At 38.4% G+C, this 15,990-nt stretch overlaps 2 protein-coding genes and 1 long non-coding RNA gene across 20 annotated transcripts in view; 2 read left to right on the top strand and 1 right to left on the bottom strand.

Moving 5' to 3' along the window:
- LOC119866730 overlaps positions 1-3,053 on the top strand; it is an 87,157-nt gene extending 84,104 nt beyond the window's left edge. Inside the window, exon 5 of the mRNA XM_038579653.1 lies at positions 2,220-3,053. The gene's annotated coding sequence lies outside the window, so the exon portion shown is untranslated. The remainder of the gene's footprint in view (positions 1-2,219) is intronic.
- RALYL (RALY RNA binding protein like) overlaps positions 1-15,990 on the bottom strand; it is a 714,416-nt gene that overhangs the window by 276,316 nt on the left and 422,110 nt on the right. The window lies entirely within an intron of this gene.
- Positions 12,145-14,146, top strand: LOC111093174. The gene is made up of 3 exons (XR_005381170.1): positions 12,145-12,193; positions 13,344-13,430; positions 13,851-14,146. It is a non-coding gene; the product is annotated as an uncharacterized LOC111093174 (long non-coding RNA).

The raw sequence follows: 15,990 nt of genomic DNA, 5'->3' as shown, positions 1-15,990 counted from the left end.
GGTTATTTGTTTTTTGTTGTTGTTGTTATTGTTGTTAATTTGAAGGAATTCCTTATGTATTTTCCACACTTCTCCTTATCAGGTATATGATTTGCAAATATTTTCCCTGATTCTTTAGGTTGCCTCTTTGCTCTGTTGATTATTCCCTTTGCTAAAAAAGAATTTTAGAGTTAGTGTAGTCCTACTTGCTTATTTTTGCTATTCTTGCTTGTCTTACTGGTGGTGTCACAGCCAAGAAATCATTACTAAGACCAATGTCATGAAATTCCTTATATTTTACAGTTTCAGGTCTTATGTTTAAGTCTTTGATCCATTTTGAGTACCATTTTGTGTATGGTTTAAGATACGGACCCAAGGTCATTCTTTTGGATATCTAGTTTTCCCCACACTATTTGTTGAAGAGACTATTCTTTCCCAATTGTGTATTCTTGGAATCCTGCTGAAGATGAGTGGATCATATATGTGTGGGTTTATGTTTAGATTCTCTGTACTGTACCATTATTCTATGTCTGTCTTCCTGCAGTTACATTTCTATAACCTAACAAGACACTATCTAAAAAAGAAATTAAGAAAGTAATATTATTTATAAAATCCCATTTATAAAATGTCAAAAAAGAATAAAACATATAGGAATAAACTTGTGAAATAGTGAAAGGCTTATATACTGAAAACTACAAATCACTGATGAAAGAAATTAAAGAAGGCACAAATAAGGGGAAAGACATCCCATGTTCATGGACTGGAAGAGTTAATATTGTTAAAATGTCCATACTGCCCAAAACAATTTACAAATGCAGCGCAATCCCTATAAAATCCCAATGCCATTTTTTACAAAAATAGAAAAAAATCTGAAATTTATCTCAAGCCATAAAGAAACTCAAATAGCCAAAACAGTCCTGAGAAAGAAAGATTGTGTTCCCTATTCCAAAATATATTATAAAAGTATAGCAACTCAAACAGCATGCAATCAAGTTTCATTTGAGCTATTGATAATACAAACATTTATTCAAATAAACCTCCTCTCTTCATCTCCCAGGACTCCTATGATACTAATGTTATTACATTTTACTGAATCACTAAGTTCTCTAAGTCAACTTTTGTGGTCCACCTTTCTTTCCCTCTTCTTTTTGGCTTCATTATTTTCCATAATTTTATCTTCTATATCATTGGGTGTTCCTGTACTTTATCCATCCTCATTTTTATGACCTCCATTTGTGTTTGTATATAGGATGTACCATTTTTAATTTCAGCCTGACTAGATTTTAGTTCTTCTATCTCTGTAGTAAGAGATTCTCTAGTGTCTTTTATGTTTTTTTCAAGGCCACCTAGTATCCAAATAATCACCGTTTTAAATTCTAGTTCAGACATCTTACTTATGTCTGTACTGACTAAAACTCTGGCTGTGAATTCTACCTCATGTTCTCTCTTTTGGAGTGAATTACTCCATTTTGTCATTTTCCCCAGAAAAGAAAAGAAGAAAGAGAAAAATAAATAAATAATAACCCCCCCCCCCAACAACAACAACAAAAAAACAAAGCAAAAAGCAAAGAAAACAAAAACCAAAAAGCCAAGAAAAACGAAAACACAAAACAAGAAAACCAAAAAAAAAACTAGATTCTGGGTGTGTTTTGGTCAGCTTGTTTTAAGAATCTAGATCCCAGAGACACTTGGGTGGCTCAGTGGTTGAATGTCTGCTTCGGCTCAGGGTGTGATCCTGAGGTCCCAGAGCAAGTCCCACACTAGGCTCCCTGCAGTGAGCCTGCTTCTCCCTCTGCCTATGCCTCTGCCTTCTCTCTGTGTCTGTCATGAATGAATGGATAAAATCTTTAAAAAAAAAATCTAGATCCCAAAATATAAAATATAAAATAAAATAAGACAAAAATAAAAATAGAAAATATATACATAAATTAAAAATAGTAATAATAAATAATAAAAAAAGGAGTTGGAAAATATAAGAAAATAAATGAAAACATAAAAAAAGAAGTAAAGAATAAAAGTAAAAAGGAAGCTTAATTCTATTTCCCCTAGAGCTGAAGCTTTGCAGCACTCTATGATCAATAAATTTGATGCAGCTAGTTGTTGATGCTGGTCTTCCGGGGGAGAGGCCTGCTGTGGTGATTCTCAGGCTGACTTGCTTCAGTGGAAATGTTTCTTCGGGGGGGGGGGCTTGGTGTACGGGCTGTGGCCTCCACTAAGTGGCGATTTTTTGCACCCTGAAGGTTTTCAGCACTGATGGAAGGATGAAAATGCTTCTGTCCTGCCTCTTCAGCCTCAGAGCTGAAAGTTCACACCCGCTACTAGTCTTCATTGAGCCCTCACAGAAGAGCAGTCAATCACTTTATTTGTTTCCCTGGTTTCGATCTGCACCCTGCATTCACTCTACTCCAGTTGTAGCTTTTTTATCTAAGGTGCATGACTGAGTTTCAAAACTTCAAATTTCAAGGATGCCCCTGGGGTGGATCCACTCTGTTCCTCTAGGATAGAGGATGCCACACATGCCTGCTAGTCACAGAAAAACGGTCAAACAATCCCTCAGAGGATGGAAGTTTATAGCAGAAAGCTGGCACCAAGACCCACTGCTGTCAGCCGGCTTCCTGACTCTTATGCCTGGGAACAATGTAGCACCCTGGCACCACCCATTCTTCCTGAGACCCAGGGGATCCTCAGACCACCCTGCCATTCTTGGGATTTAGCCCCTCCTCACCATCTGAGCACCTCAACATCACAGAGGCCATATATGAAAGACCCACAGCTAATATCATCCTCAATGCGGGAAAAGCAGAACCTTTTTCCTATGGTCAGGAACATACAGGGATGTCTGTCCACTCTCACCATTACTATTTAACAGGGGACTGGAAGTTTTATCCTCAGCAATCAGATGACAAAAAGAAATAAAAGGCATCCAACCTGGCAAGGAAGAAATCAACCTTTTACTACTTGCAGATTATAGGATTCCCTTTGTAGAAAACCCAAAAGACTCCATCTAAAAAAGTGTTAGAATTCATATATGAATACAGCAAAGTCATAGGATACAAAATCAATGTGTCGACATCTGTTGCATTTCTATACACGAGTAACAAAGCAGGCAAAATAAAAAATAAAAAAACAAAACAAAACAAAACCAAAGCATTGATCCCATTTGCAATTGAACCAAAACCAATAACATACCTAGGAATAGATCTAACTAAAGAAATAAAAGTTCTATACTCTGAAAACTACAGAACACTTATGAAAAAAATTGAAGAGGGCACAAATAAATGGAAAAGTATTCCATACTAATGGATTGGAAGAACAAACATTGTTAAAATGTCTATACTATCCAAAGCAATTTACACATTTAATGCAATCTGTATCAAAATACCATCAGCATTTTTTATAGAGCTAGAACAACAATCCTATAATTGGCATGGAACCACAAAAGACTTTTAAGAGCCAAAGCAATTCTGAAAAAGAAAAACAAAACTGGAGGCATCACGATTCCAGATTTCAAGTTATATTGCAAAGCTGTAGTCATCAAGACGGTATGGTACTGGCACAAAAACAGACTCATAGATAATGGAACAGAAAGCAGAACCCAGAAATGGACCCACAACTCTATGGTCAACTAGTCTTCAACAAAGTAGGAAAGAATATCTGATGGAAAAAAAGATGTCTTTTCAACAAATGGTATTGGGAAAACTGGCCAGCAACATTTAGAACAATGAAACTGAGCCACTTTCTTACACCATACACAAAAATAAATTCGAAATGGATGAAAGATCTAAATGTGAGACAAGAATCCATTAAAATCCTAGAGGAGAACACAGGCTGCAACCTCTTTGACCTTAGCCATAGCAACTTCTTACTAGACACATCACCATAGTCAAGGGAATCAAAAGAAAAAATGGACTATTGGGACCCCATCCAGATAAAAACCTTCTTCACAGCAAAGGAAACAATCAGCAAAAGTAAAAGGCATCCTACAGAATGGGAGAAGATATGTGCAAATGACATATCTGATAAAGGGTTAGTATCCAAAGTCTATATAGAATGTATCAAACTCAACACCCCAAAGCAAACAACCCAGTTAAAAAATGGGCGGAACACATGATTAGACATTTTTCAAAGAGGACAGCCAGATGGCTAATAGACACATGAAAAGATGTTCAACATCACTCCTCATGAGGGATATACAAATCAAAACCGCAATGACATACCACCTCACATCAAGATGGCTAAAAGTAACAATACAAGAAACAACAGGTGTTGGCGAGGATGTAGAGAAAGAGAAATCCTCTTGTTTGGTTGGTGGAAATGCAAACTGGTGCAGCTACTTGGACAACAGTATGGAGGTTCCTCAAAATGTCAAAAATAGAACTACCCTAGGATCCAACAATTGAAGTACCAAGTATTTACCCAAAGGATACAAAAATACAGGTTTAAGGGGGTACATGCACTGTGATGTTTATAGCAGCATTATCAACAATAGCCGAACTACGGAGAGAGTCCAAATGTCCATTGACTGATGGAAGAGCAGTTATATAAATTTGCAATGACATTTGCAATGACATAGATGGAACTAGAGTGTATTATACTAAGCGAAATAAGTCAGAGAACGACAAATACCATATGATCTCACTCATATGTGAATTTAAGAAAGAAAACAAATGAACATACAGGAAGGGGGGAAAGAAAAAAAAGGAGAGAGGGAACAAGCCATAAGGACTCTTAATGACAGAGAAGAAACTGAAGGTTGATGGAGAGAGGTGGATGGGGATGGGCTAGATGGGTGATGGGCATTAAGGAGGGCGCTTCTTATGATGAGCACTGGGTGTGGTATGTAAATGATGAATCACTGACTTCTACTCCAGAAACCAGTATTGCACTGTATGTTAACTACCTAAAATTCAAATTAAAACAAAACAAAACAAAACAGAAAAGCATTTATGTTTCAGTCTTCTAATTCTATTCCATACTCCTTGATTTTTTTTTTTTTAGAAAGTCTAATTTGATGTGCAAGTTTTCCTCTCTACATCGTAAAATTTAATTCTTTGGAAATGCAGATGGATTTATTAAAATATTTACTAGTTTCTGATAATTGGAGTGCAGATTTAGTAACCCACACTTCTGTACCTCAGAAGTCCAGGAGAGCCAGTCTGGCTCCTCTGCTCCAGGTTTCACAGAGCTGAAATCAGGGTGTCAGCCCGGCCTAGGCTCAGGGGGCAAATCTGCTGCCAGGCTCATCCAGACTGATCAGTTGCCAGTAGTTGTAGGGCTGAGGTCCCATTCCTTGGGAACAGCTGTCACCTGGGGCCTCCTCACAGCTGCTTAAAACCTCCTGCATTCCTCATTTGCATCCTTTGTTGCTGGTTGCCTGCAAGCAGCAACAGTGCCTGGAGTCCTTCTCCCACTTCAGATGTCTCTGACCTCTCCTGCTATTATTATATCTGTGCTTCCTCCACTCCCAGAGAGTCTTCCTCTTTTAACGACTCATGGGCTCATGTAATTAGAGGGCACCCACGAGAATATTCTAGGGTAATCTCCGTACCTTAAGGTCTCTGACTTAAATTACATTGGCAAAAGCCCTTTGCCAGCAGTCACAGGAACTTATTCGCAGGTTCTGGAAACGAGGATGTAAACACCTCACGAGGGCACTTTCCCTATGACACCATCTATGAAAGGTATTTTGTAAACCCCCAAAATGTCCAGTTCCCCTGTAGCAATCCCTTGGTTTGGCCTGGAATAGATATTTTCTCAGTAACATAAAGTGGAAAATTGGAAGTATTCAAAAAATAAAGCATGCGAATCTTTTATAACTGGCTAATAATACTCAGATGTTAAAGATCCAAGCAGGTTGGTGACTACAAGCCCTTCAAACAGCAATGGTATCTCGTGTATCACATTTATGTTGATGGGTAAAGTTAACAAAGTAGACTTTAATGAAACTTGTAAGTTACATACTATTAAATAACAAGGAGAGCCTACTATTTTGGGTGAATTCTTTCATTAAATAGATTTTTCTTAAATTAAAAAAAAAACTCTGCTCTTACTGATGATTGCTACGTCTCATTTTTTATATTATAAAAATGTTGAGGTGAACATCCTTGTATGTTTATTTTCCTAGGATAGATGCCTGGAGACAGTTTCTGAGCCCAAGTATATGCATATTCTTGAAGTATTTTTTCCTACGCCCTCATAATTATTTTCTCTTTAATATTTTCCAATATGTAGGTAAAATACTGTCATTCATTTTTATTTCTATCCACTCAACATTTGTTGAGAATCTACTATATAACAGGGTAAACAAAATAGATGAAAATTCCTACCTTCTGAGAGCCTACTCGCTAATAAAACATGACATACAATAGTAAAATAAATGTTACACGGTCTTAGAAGGTGATATGTGCTACAGAGAAAAATCAGAGAGGGGATTAAGAGGATTTGATTTTAATAACAGGCTAGATTCTTTCTGTAGTCACCTTTAATATATTATAATTCTGAGCCAAAGTCCTAGACACAATTAGATGCTCTGCTTTTTGCTGACTCAATCAGGAATTGAAGTAATTGAGATGTTTATAGTTGCAATTATTTTTTATATATATGCCAGTTACATGACGTCAGAAAATAATCTTCCATATTTCTTTTACGGGCCACTCCACTGAAATGGGGTATTTCACCATTAGTATTTTTGGTTTTTCTCTCTATTTTTGCCAAATGTCCTTCATCTCTCCTTCAATCTGAGACTGTGTATTCTCATGCAAATTGCTAGGTATTTTTCCATGAGGCTTCTCTTTCTCCCCCTCTTCTCACTTGGGGTTTTCTTTGGCAGCACCCTAGCTAAATGATCCTCCCCATAGGCAGCTGTCTATCCCAACGCATTTGGCAATAAAATTTTATCATCTTGCTTGTCACTTTCCATGGTGATTCCTTCAGATTTTAACTGCCACGTGGGCTGATAAAAAAAAAAAAAGACACCCCTCCCAAAAAAGACATCTACTTACTCTTTTAGTGAATATTAATAATTACCTACTATGTAGGATTTAAATGCTTAGTGAGCAAAAGCCATTAGTCTACCTTCAAAGGCATTTATATTATAACTAGGGATGAAGACAAACAAATGCCAACAAATTAGGAAGTACTGTAAAGAAAATAATCATGTCTAGTGTTGATCACAGTGGGTACTCAGGAAGGCTGTTCTAAAGAGGTATTATTAAATTTGAAAGATGAGAAAGAGCCACGGGGAATGCATCCTAGTACATCCTGTGCTGGAAGGAAATACTCTGTGAGCTGAGAAGACACAAAGGCTGGTGGCTATAAAATAATGAGAAGAGGGAACAGTGACTTGAGATAAAGGAGAAAAGGTAAGTACCAATTAAACCCTATTAAGAGGTTGGCAGTTAAAGTTTTACTCTGTATTCAACAGCCATTGAAGGGTTTTACACAATAAGTGACATCATGCTTATTTATATTTTTGTAAGATTACTTTGAGGTTCTAGAGAATGGATTGAAAGATGGGGAAGAGAGAAAGGCAAGGCTGATAGCACAGTCTGAACTCACAAATGACAGAGTGGATCAGCTGCTGGCAATGAAGACAGAAAGAAGTTAATTTAGTGGTTGTCTAATTTGAAACAGGATTGACAAGGTATGTTAAAGGATTGGAGAGGGTGTGGGTGTTCAAGAGAAAGGGGAATCAGGTTTCTGACTTGAACAAAGGAGAGGATGGATGACTGTGTCATGATTCAATCTTGGCTGTAATATTTGAGCTTAGAGAAGAGGTGTGAGCTAGAGAAATAAACTGGTACTTATCGGAATACAAAGTCAGAAGTGAAGGAGGCAGGGAAAAGGCACCAAGAAATGGGGACCTGAAGTGTAGCAGGAAACCTTCGAGAACACAGTGTTTCAGGAAGAAAGAAATAGTCTTGTGTATCAGCGAGAGACTCTGTGAGGGAAAATTAAAAATTGTCCACTGAGTTGTCACTCTGGCCAGTTGGTGAATTCAACAAGGCTTTTTTCTTCCCCCTGGATTGCAGGGAGAAGGATCTTAGGTGACAGGACAGGAATGAATGCATTACCACTGAGGAGGCTTCCTGGAATCAATGCCTTAGCACAAAGAGGTCACTAATGAGAGGGATATCAGAGACCTGAATTCTGAATAGAGAACTGGAAGAGTATCACAGGCTTAGGAGAGGGATCATTCCAAAAGAATTGTACCACCTATGAGAAAAAAAAAATGGATCTTTGAACCGGAGAGAGGAATGCTAAATCTTCAGGTTTCAGAAGCCCTTTTTAGGTCATTCAAACCAGTCCAGAAATGACACGAACCACCCTTCTACTGCTGAAATAATTTAAAGGCTTTGTAACACACCTAGGACACCAAATTAAAGATGTTTTGTTAAAGAACCAAGATATACCGCAGATAGTGTAAATACTTAAGGTGAAAGGAGGTAATGGTGCTAATTTCTGCTTTGTTCAGAATCTGTCAGGTGTTTACATTTTTCCCAGGAACATGGTCCTTCAGCATCCCATGAAATAGAGCCCATAAAAACACAGCAAACTGTAAGGTGCCCACCAATCTCAACAACTATAATATTAATTTATTCAAAAACATTATTAACCAGAGGTCAAAGGCTGATAAGCTCTGATAATATATATTAAAACTTGGCAGAAACACACACATAATAACTTGATAATATGTATACAATCATTCTACTTCAAATACATTCAAAACTTGATTCAGACTTTCAAAGTTTGTATTAAGTCAGTCATTGCCAGATAGTATTATCTTCTCAAGAAGTCATATATTTACGGTTTTTTAGTGTCTTTCAAGGAATCATTAAAATCATTACTCCTAAATCACTATTTTTCAGCGATCGCAAATTTCATCTGAAATCATCTGTGGCCGCTTATGAATACTTCTGGAAATTTCATTTTCCTTGTCAAACAGAACCTACATTTTTCAGTGGAATATTCTAGTAGTTTAAATGTCTTTAATACATCTAATATTGGATGAATCTTCTTGAAAGAAAAAAAAAAATCCGAATGAGGAAATGTGGGGAAAGGACTCCATCGTGTGGCCAGAAGCGAATAATACAACAGCAGTTGAGAATGAGAGTTTACTTTCTATGTTCTTTATTCAGACATTCGGAAGGTCACAGACTCACCATTCAGAGGGTAAAAGAAGGTAGACTTAGCGCAGTGTAGGCACATAGACTGAGCTGGTCGGTGGCACATTCTGGAATTCCCACATGCAGCTCTGTATGTCAGGATGCTCAACATTAACTTATTTTCTGCCCCTACGTGTTCTCTAACTTAAGTGAATGACAAAAATCCTTTCAAGAGTGCTTGTAACCTTTGATAACATGTTCTCATCTCACATTCTCTCCTTAATGCACTCAAGTGGAGAATTCTCTCCCCGTACCTTTCTAAAAGAATTACTGAGGTCAGTAATGATCTCAATATTAAGAGAATATATTTGAATTCTGCTTACTCTCTGTGACTTTCCCCTGGGCAATAGAGAGACCTATGGAGTAAAATCATTTTCCCTTTTTTTTTTAAAGATTTTATTTACTTATTTGAGAAAGAGACAGCAAGAGAGAGCACGAGGGGGGGTGTCATGCATGGGAGAAGCCAACTCCCTGCTGAGCAGGGAGCCCAACACAAGGACTGGATCCCAGGCCCCTGAGATCATGACCTGAGCTGAAGGCAGGTGCTTTAAAGGTTTCTTTTTTTAAAGATTTTATTTATTTATTCGTAGAGGCACACACAGAGAGAGAGAGAGGCAGAGACACAGGCAGAGGGAGAAGCAGGCTCCATGCAGGGAGCCTGAGGTGGGACTCGATCCCGGGTCTCCAGGATCACACCCTGGGCTGCTAGTGGCGTTAAACCGCTGAGCCACCGGGGCTGCCCTGAAAGCAGGTGCTTAATGGAACTGAGCCACCCAGGTACCCAAGTGCAATTTTTTTCAAAATACTAATTTGGGGATATCATGAAATGCAAGCGATGAGAATGCTTGAAGTGTGAGGAGGCAGTCCACAGACTCAAATAACGTGTAGGAACAGTTTACATAAAGAGTTTACTAAATTCTTCACCAAGATAAAAAATAATAGTAATTTAGGGATTTATTAATTTCATAAAACACCTATCCTCACCATCAAACTTCCTATACACAGCAAGAAATGCTTTTTAAAATCAAATATGGGTAAAAGTTACTATTACATGTGGTGAACTAGCTCAAAATAATGTTTCGTGCTTTTAAATAATACTATAATTTGGCATGTTCATTCTTTATCTAATAAACAATCTGTTGCCATTGAAGTTTTAACTGATAAATAAAAGAACAAATCTAACATCGTGTCATAGTTGAAGAATGGAACTGAACTAATATTTGAAGACAATAAAATGAAGGGCGAGTTCTTTTTTCAAAGCCACACTTAAATTTCTGTTAGAGCCATTACTGTTCTTATCATATGTTTGTAAAAACTGTGCATATTGTAATTCACTTTTAGTTAGCCATAAGGAGCTTGAATTTTTAAGTGTATGTGATGTGTACTATATCTTTTTTTTAAAAAGATTTTATTTACTTATCCATGAGAGACACAGAGAGATGCAGAGAGAGAGGCAGAGACACAGGCAGAGGGAGAAGCAGGCTCCATGCAGGGAGCCCGATGTGGGACTCGCTCCCAGGTCTCCAGGGTCACGCCCTGGGCTGAAGGCAGCGCTAAACCACTGAGCCACCCGGGATGCCCGATGTGTACTATATCTTAACATGAGCTATCCATTTAAAATTTTACATGACTATGTCAGAAAGCTGGAAAGAAGTGTCTAGCTAATTTTTGTTTTTCATAAGACTTCAAATCTTACACTAATAAATTTAGTCTTTTTCCACCCAGGTAATAACTTTAGGATATATATCTTATGACTTGAAACATGGACGTCTATTTTTTTTAACGATTTCTTTATTTATTTGAGAGAGAAAGAGAGAGCACATGAGTGGGAAGTGGGGCAGAGGGAGAGAAATCTTCAAGCAGACTCCTCACTGAGGGCAGAGCCCAAAGTGGGGCTTGATCTCATGACCCAGAAGATCATGGCCTGAACCAAAACCCAGAGTTGGAGCTCAACCAATCGAGCTACCCCAGGCACTCCATGGATGTCTACTTTTCAAACGAAAAAGTATTTCTGCTTCCTTTCCCCCCCAGTATTTTGTACACGGACTTTTCATGACCCACAGGACTTCACGTCGGGAGAATCTATATACCACATTGGGGTTTTGATCTTTGCCACAGGACAGTAAAGAAATTAGGGATTTATTTTATGACCTTTGAAAGGGATTTCTTGAGAAAAATTATACTAATACACATGAGCATATGACCTGACCCCTGGACACGTGAACTCTAAGGACACTCTCCATCTTCCCACGTTTGTTGCTGCCAATTTTTCTAGGAAATGACAACACACTCTGTGAAAATCAGCTCAGAGTTCAATGGACCCTATTAGGTTCTAAAACTTTCAAAGCCTGGAACATAGTCTGGCCCAATAAATACTGAATGTTCATGTCTGAGATTGAATTCTAGGCTCAAGAAAAATGATTCTTGGGAATTGTCTGACATTACCAATAAAGCAAACATTTCTATATTCCTCCTAGAATAAATTTTGAACAAGCCCTTCATGCTAAAATATAACTGAAATAAGGTTTCCCTTTCTCTCTCTAGGTGATTACCACCCACTGTTCTCTCTGCTTCGTGGCATCAAATACATCTTTCTCTTCATTCTTACAGCAGAAAAGCTCTAATTTTCACACATTACTACTTTTACCTTGAATTGTTCTCTCCAAATTCCATAATTGATGCAATAATATTAACTCACTGTGGCTTCTTCCGATTAACTCTATGCATTTAAGGTTTTAACTCAAACATTTAAATTAAATTATTGACGTTATTAACAATAATTACGCAGATATAACTTGAGGAATAGCAAGTGCTATGACCTGAGAAGCTTTTGCCAAGCAACCAAAGATCATTTCATAGAAAAGAAACGTGAAAATAATGATTATATTAGCACTCGGGGGTTTAGGAATCTATACATTACATGTATTTATAATAGATATGCCTTGGTCGGGGGGGTTGGAATTTAGAACCCACCCTTCCCAGTGGAACCTCTCTTTGTGTCCTTGGGTTTACTGACAGCTATAATCTAAATGGGTACAGCAAACATTGAAGTAATTTAGAAACCTTTTGTTTTAGTAATGATACTGTTTTTATAAGGTTCATGTACTTCACGGAAGTTCTACAACCAGGTTCTTGTAGAAACCACTGACTTAGAGTTGTAGTAGATTGTTTAAGCTGCGTACTAAACCTTAACTCTACAAAACTTTTCTTGAGAGTTTAAGCAGTTATTATTCTTTTCTGGAAGAAGGTAGTATGTAAATTCATACGGACACTGACTGCCTATTTGTACAAAAGCCCATGCGCTAACCACTAAACACGATCTGATTTTCCTTTACTTTTCTCTTTTTATTTTTCTTAAAAAAATTTTTTTTCCAATATGATAGTAGGGAAAGGGGTTGTTTTTTTTTTTTTTTTTTTTTTTTTGGGAAAGGGGTTTTGAAAGTTGATGTAGTTCAGAAGTAAGAGTTAAGAGGTGAGAAAGAATCTGTAACCGTTCTCCAGGATGAGTTAAATTATGTAAAGTTGGAGCACCTGCGTGGTTCAGTAGGCTACGCATCTGCCTTCGGCTCAAGTCACAATCTCAGGGTTCAGGGATCGAGCCCCAATTTGGGGGCTCCCTACTCAGTGGGGAGTCTGCTTCTCCCTCTCTGCCCTTCTCCCCACTCATGCTCTCTCTCTCTCACTCTCTCAGATAAATCAAGTCTCCAAAAAGTTATGTAAAATCAGTTTAATAAGAGTATAGAAAGAGAATAATAGTTGATCTTAAAAAAAATTCCACTAAATATTACCAAGTATCTTAAAGTGGAACTTTATAAGATGGTTCTACTTAAAAAGGAAATGTGCTTATATGTATATTCAATAATATTTTTGAAACAGCTATTAGCTACCAGGCACTGTGAAGAAGACTGAAAATATAGGAGCACACAAGGAAATAAGTGGCTTCTGCTTCTACTGCAGAAGTGGCTTTTGCCTCTATTGATCTTACAGGAATTTATGCTGTCATTCTTCAAGGGCAGGTATCAGAGAGATGTGGTTTTACTGAGGTCAGGAGATGCCATGTGCACCACATGCAGGGCCTCCTCTTTACCACCTAAAATATGTAAATGTCAGAAAAAGAAGACAAAAAAAGGAAAGAAGGGAAGAGATATCTGACTGTGGTCCCCCTGCTTTTACTAAAGCGAGCTCACTCTGATTTTACAGCCATCTGCAGAAATAAGAAGTCGAATTAAATGGCATCTAAGGTCCCTTCCAGATTTACACTTCTAAGAATCTACAAACATTCTATAGGTAAGTTAAGCAACCTATTCCTGAGGAAGATCAAAGAGGTAGCACTGGAGTCTACCTGGAAAGATGGGGGAGATGGGAAGAGTAGGGACCACTCCTCATGTGCCAGAGTCCCTCCCTATGTGTCTTCGAGATTCTGCAAAGCAACCTCAAGCCAGGGAAGACCCAGACTGCCTGGTGGCCTTTGTGATTTTATTGGCATAAGTTTAGCACAGAATTTGAGAGTAGAAAGACTTCTACTCTGTTCTTGTAAGATTAAATCTGATACCACCATCACTACCTACACCGACAATGCTACTACTACTAACAGCAACTAAAAGTCTCTACTGTGTGTAGGCATGGAGAGTGCTTTAAATTTATTGTCTTTGAAAATTAACCCTAACAAATAATAATGCTTATTACCACTTCTATGTGGTTTTACAGATGAGGACACTGAGGCTTGACAACTTAATTAGCTTGCAAGAGCCTCAGAGCTGTGGAGCTGTAACTTGAAAGGGAAGACTCCTTGACTCAAGATCCTACACTAGGTCACCCAAAGACAGAAGTTGATTGGTAGGCCTCAAATTCTGGAACTATTATAGTAGGAATGGCAATCTTTATATACTGCATTTCTTGAATGTTCTGAAGCCAATTATTCTGAGTAAAAACTCAGAGGTTTTTGACCTTAGGTCATGATGTTTGGTCAGTTAGGAAAATACTTGAGAGGCAGTAAAACCTATCATGACATTAATGCTTTACTTGTGTAAGGCATTATACTTTTTTTTTTTTTTTTAAAGGACTTGCTTTGTTGGGGTCAACCAGAATTCTGTAAGTAGTAAGAACAGAAAATACGAATATGTTAGGATGAAGTAAATGAAGCTCAGAGAAGTTAAGGAAGATCTCCAAGGAAAGAAGAATCTAAACTAGGTCAAGTAAATTCTATGTGCCAAGCACAGTAGGTGCATGAACCTGAGAAAATCTCATGTGAGGGATAAGCATGGAAATCCTTTATTTATAATGTATAGCTAAATTAAGAAAATTTGATTTATAAAAGATGTTTAGTGGTCTCCCATGACAGCCAAGCTTGTATAAAGAACACTAGCTAGATCCAAGAACAAGGCAGACTTACATGTCACAGTGATTTCTGCTCCCAGCGTGGTGGGCCAGCTCCGTGGGCCTAGACTGGGCAGTGGCACAGGGCCTGTGCTCAGAAGGCCCTGTACTTGATTTAATGCTCTGCAGTTCAGGAATTATTAACTAGGTGTGCCTCACACTGGACACATACACATTCTGCACTGCACCCTGCCAGTTATGTATGTCGCTGGCTTTGACTAGAAGCATTGGCATTGCTCAACACGTTTGCAGAAATGCGTAGGCTCCGGCTCTTCCCAGACCTGAACCAGAATATGCATTGTAACAGGATCCCCAGGTGGCTGGTGTGCACAGTCTTGACAAGGCCTGGCACAGACTCCAAGTTCCCAGGCAGACTGCGACTGGTTCTGCATCTTCACTTTGCCTATTACTTTGTGAGTTTGGGCAGATCACATAACTTCTCTAAGTCCCAGAATCTTCAGTTGCAAGATAGAGATAATTATAGTTGGTAAATTAAATAATACAGCAAAATACCTGGCACAGTGACAGGTACATGGGAAGTTATGGTAAACCGTAGCTTAGTAGCGACATTGTTATTACATTATGGCCTCACCACTTCTACTTTGAGGCTTCTGTAATTATTGGCTAAGATATTCGGGGGCTTAAAATCTTGCCTAACTCGTTCTCCAATGCATTATTACCACTTTAACGAATACTGTTGGTCGAATATTATTTGTATTCACCAATGAGTCTCTTATCAGCTTTTTTTAGTAAAGTACATCCCTTTTTGACTTTGAGAGAGATCCCAAGCAACTTCCCTGTGTTTCTCAACAAAGCCTCCATTCTCTTTCTTAGCAGACCTCTGGAAACAAAACCTGCCCAGTGTAGCCTGCAACAAACCCACTTGAGTACAGCTAATTGTCTTCCACTAAGGCCAACTAACTCAGAATCTCTAAGGGTGCAGCCTTGGAAACTTGTTGTTAATTTTGGTTATGATGCTTTTTTGCTTACAGTTCGGTCAGGAAAAATGTGAGAAGCATGGTTAGTGCTTTGCCTAAGGGTAAAGCAGAGCTAAAAATGGGGGGAAAATTGACCCTGAGCTCAGAGACAGAAACAATATACAACTTGTCAGGAAGGAGAGTCCAGTGTAGGTCTGGAAGGTGGTTCAGAAGGGAGTGATGAATGGTGTAGGGCCTGGTGGCTCTAAGTGCTTGATGCCTCCTGCTCAGTGCAGGATGACCTGGTCTCATAAAAGCTCTCTGGAGGGGCAGGTGGACCTAAAATCTTCTGTGCCTTCTCCAGGGTGGATCTCAACTTTACCTCTCAGGCTTGTTTCTGACTTTTTTTTTTTTTTTTTTTTTGGTGGGGAGAGGGGAGAGAGGAGTCTAATTTTCGAGCCAGATGATCAAAGTTTGAACCTATGTCCATTTACCAATGAGCAACCTGTGACTGCAAGCAAAGTATTTCTCTTCTTCTGTCGTCAGTTTCTGAT

Source organism: Canis lupus, chromosome 29 (genome assembly GCF_011100685.1).
Source record: "Canis lupus familiaris isolate Mischka breed German Shepherd chromosome 29, alternate assembly UU_Cfam_GSD_1.0, whole genome shotgun sequence".
Lineage (NCBI taxonomy): Eukaryota > Metazoa > Chordata > Mammalia > Carnivora > Canidae > Canis > Canis lupus.
The sequence above is the reverse complement of the archived record's forward strand: the minus strand, read 5'-3'. Positions and strand labels throughout refer to the sequence as shown.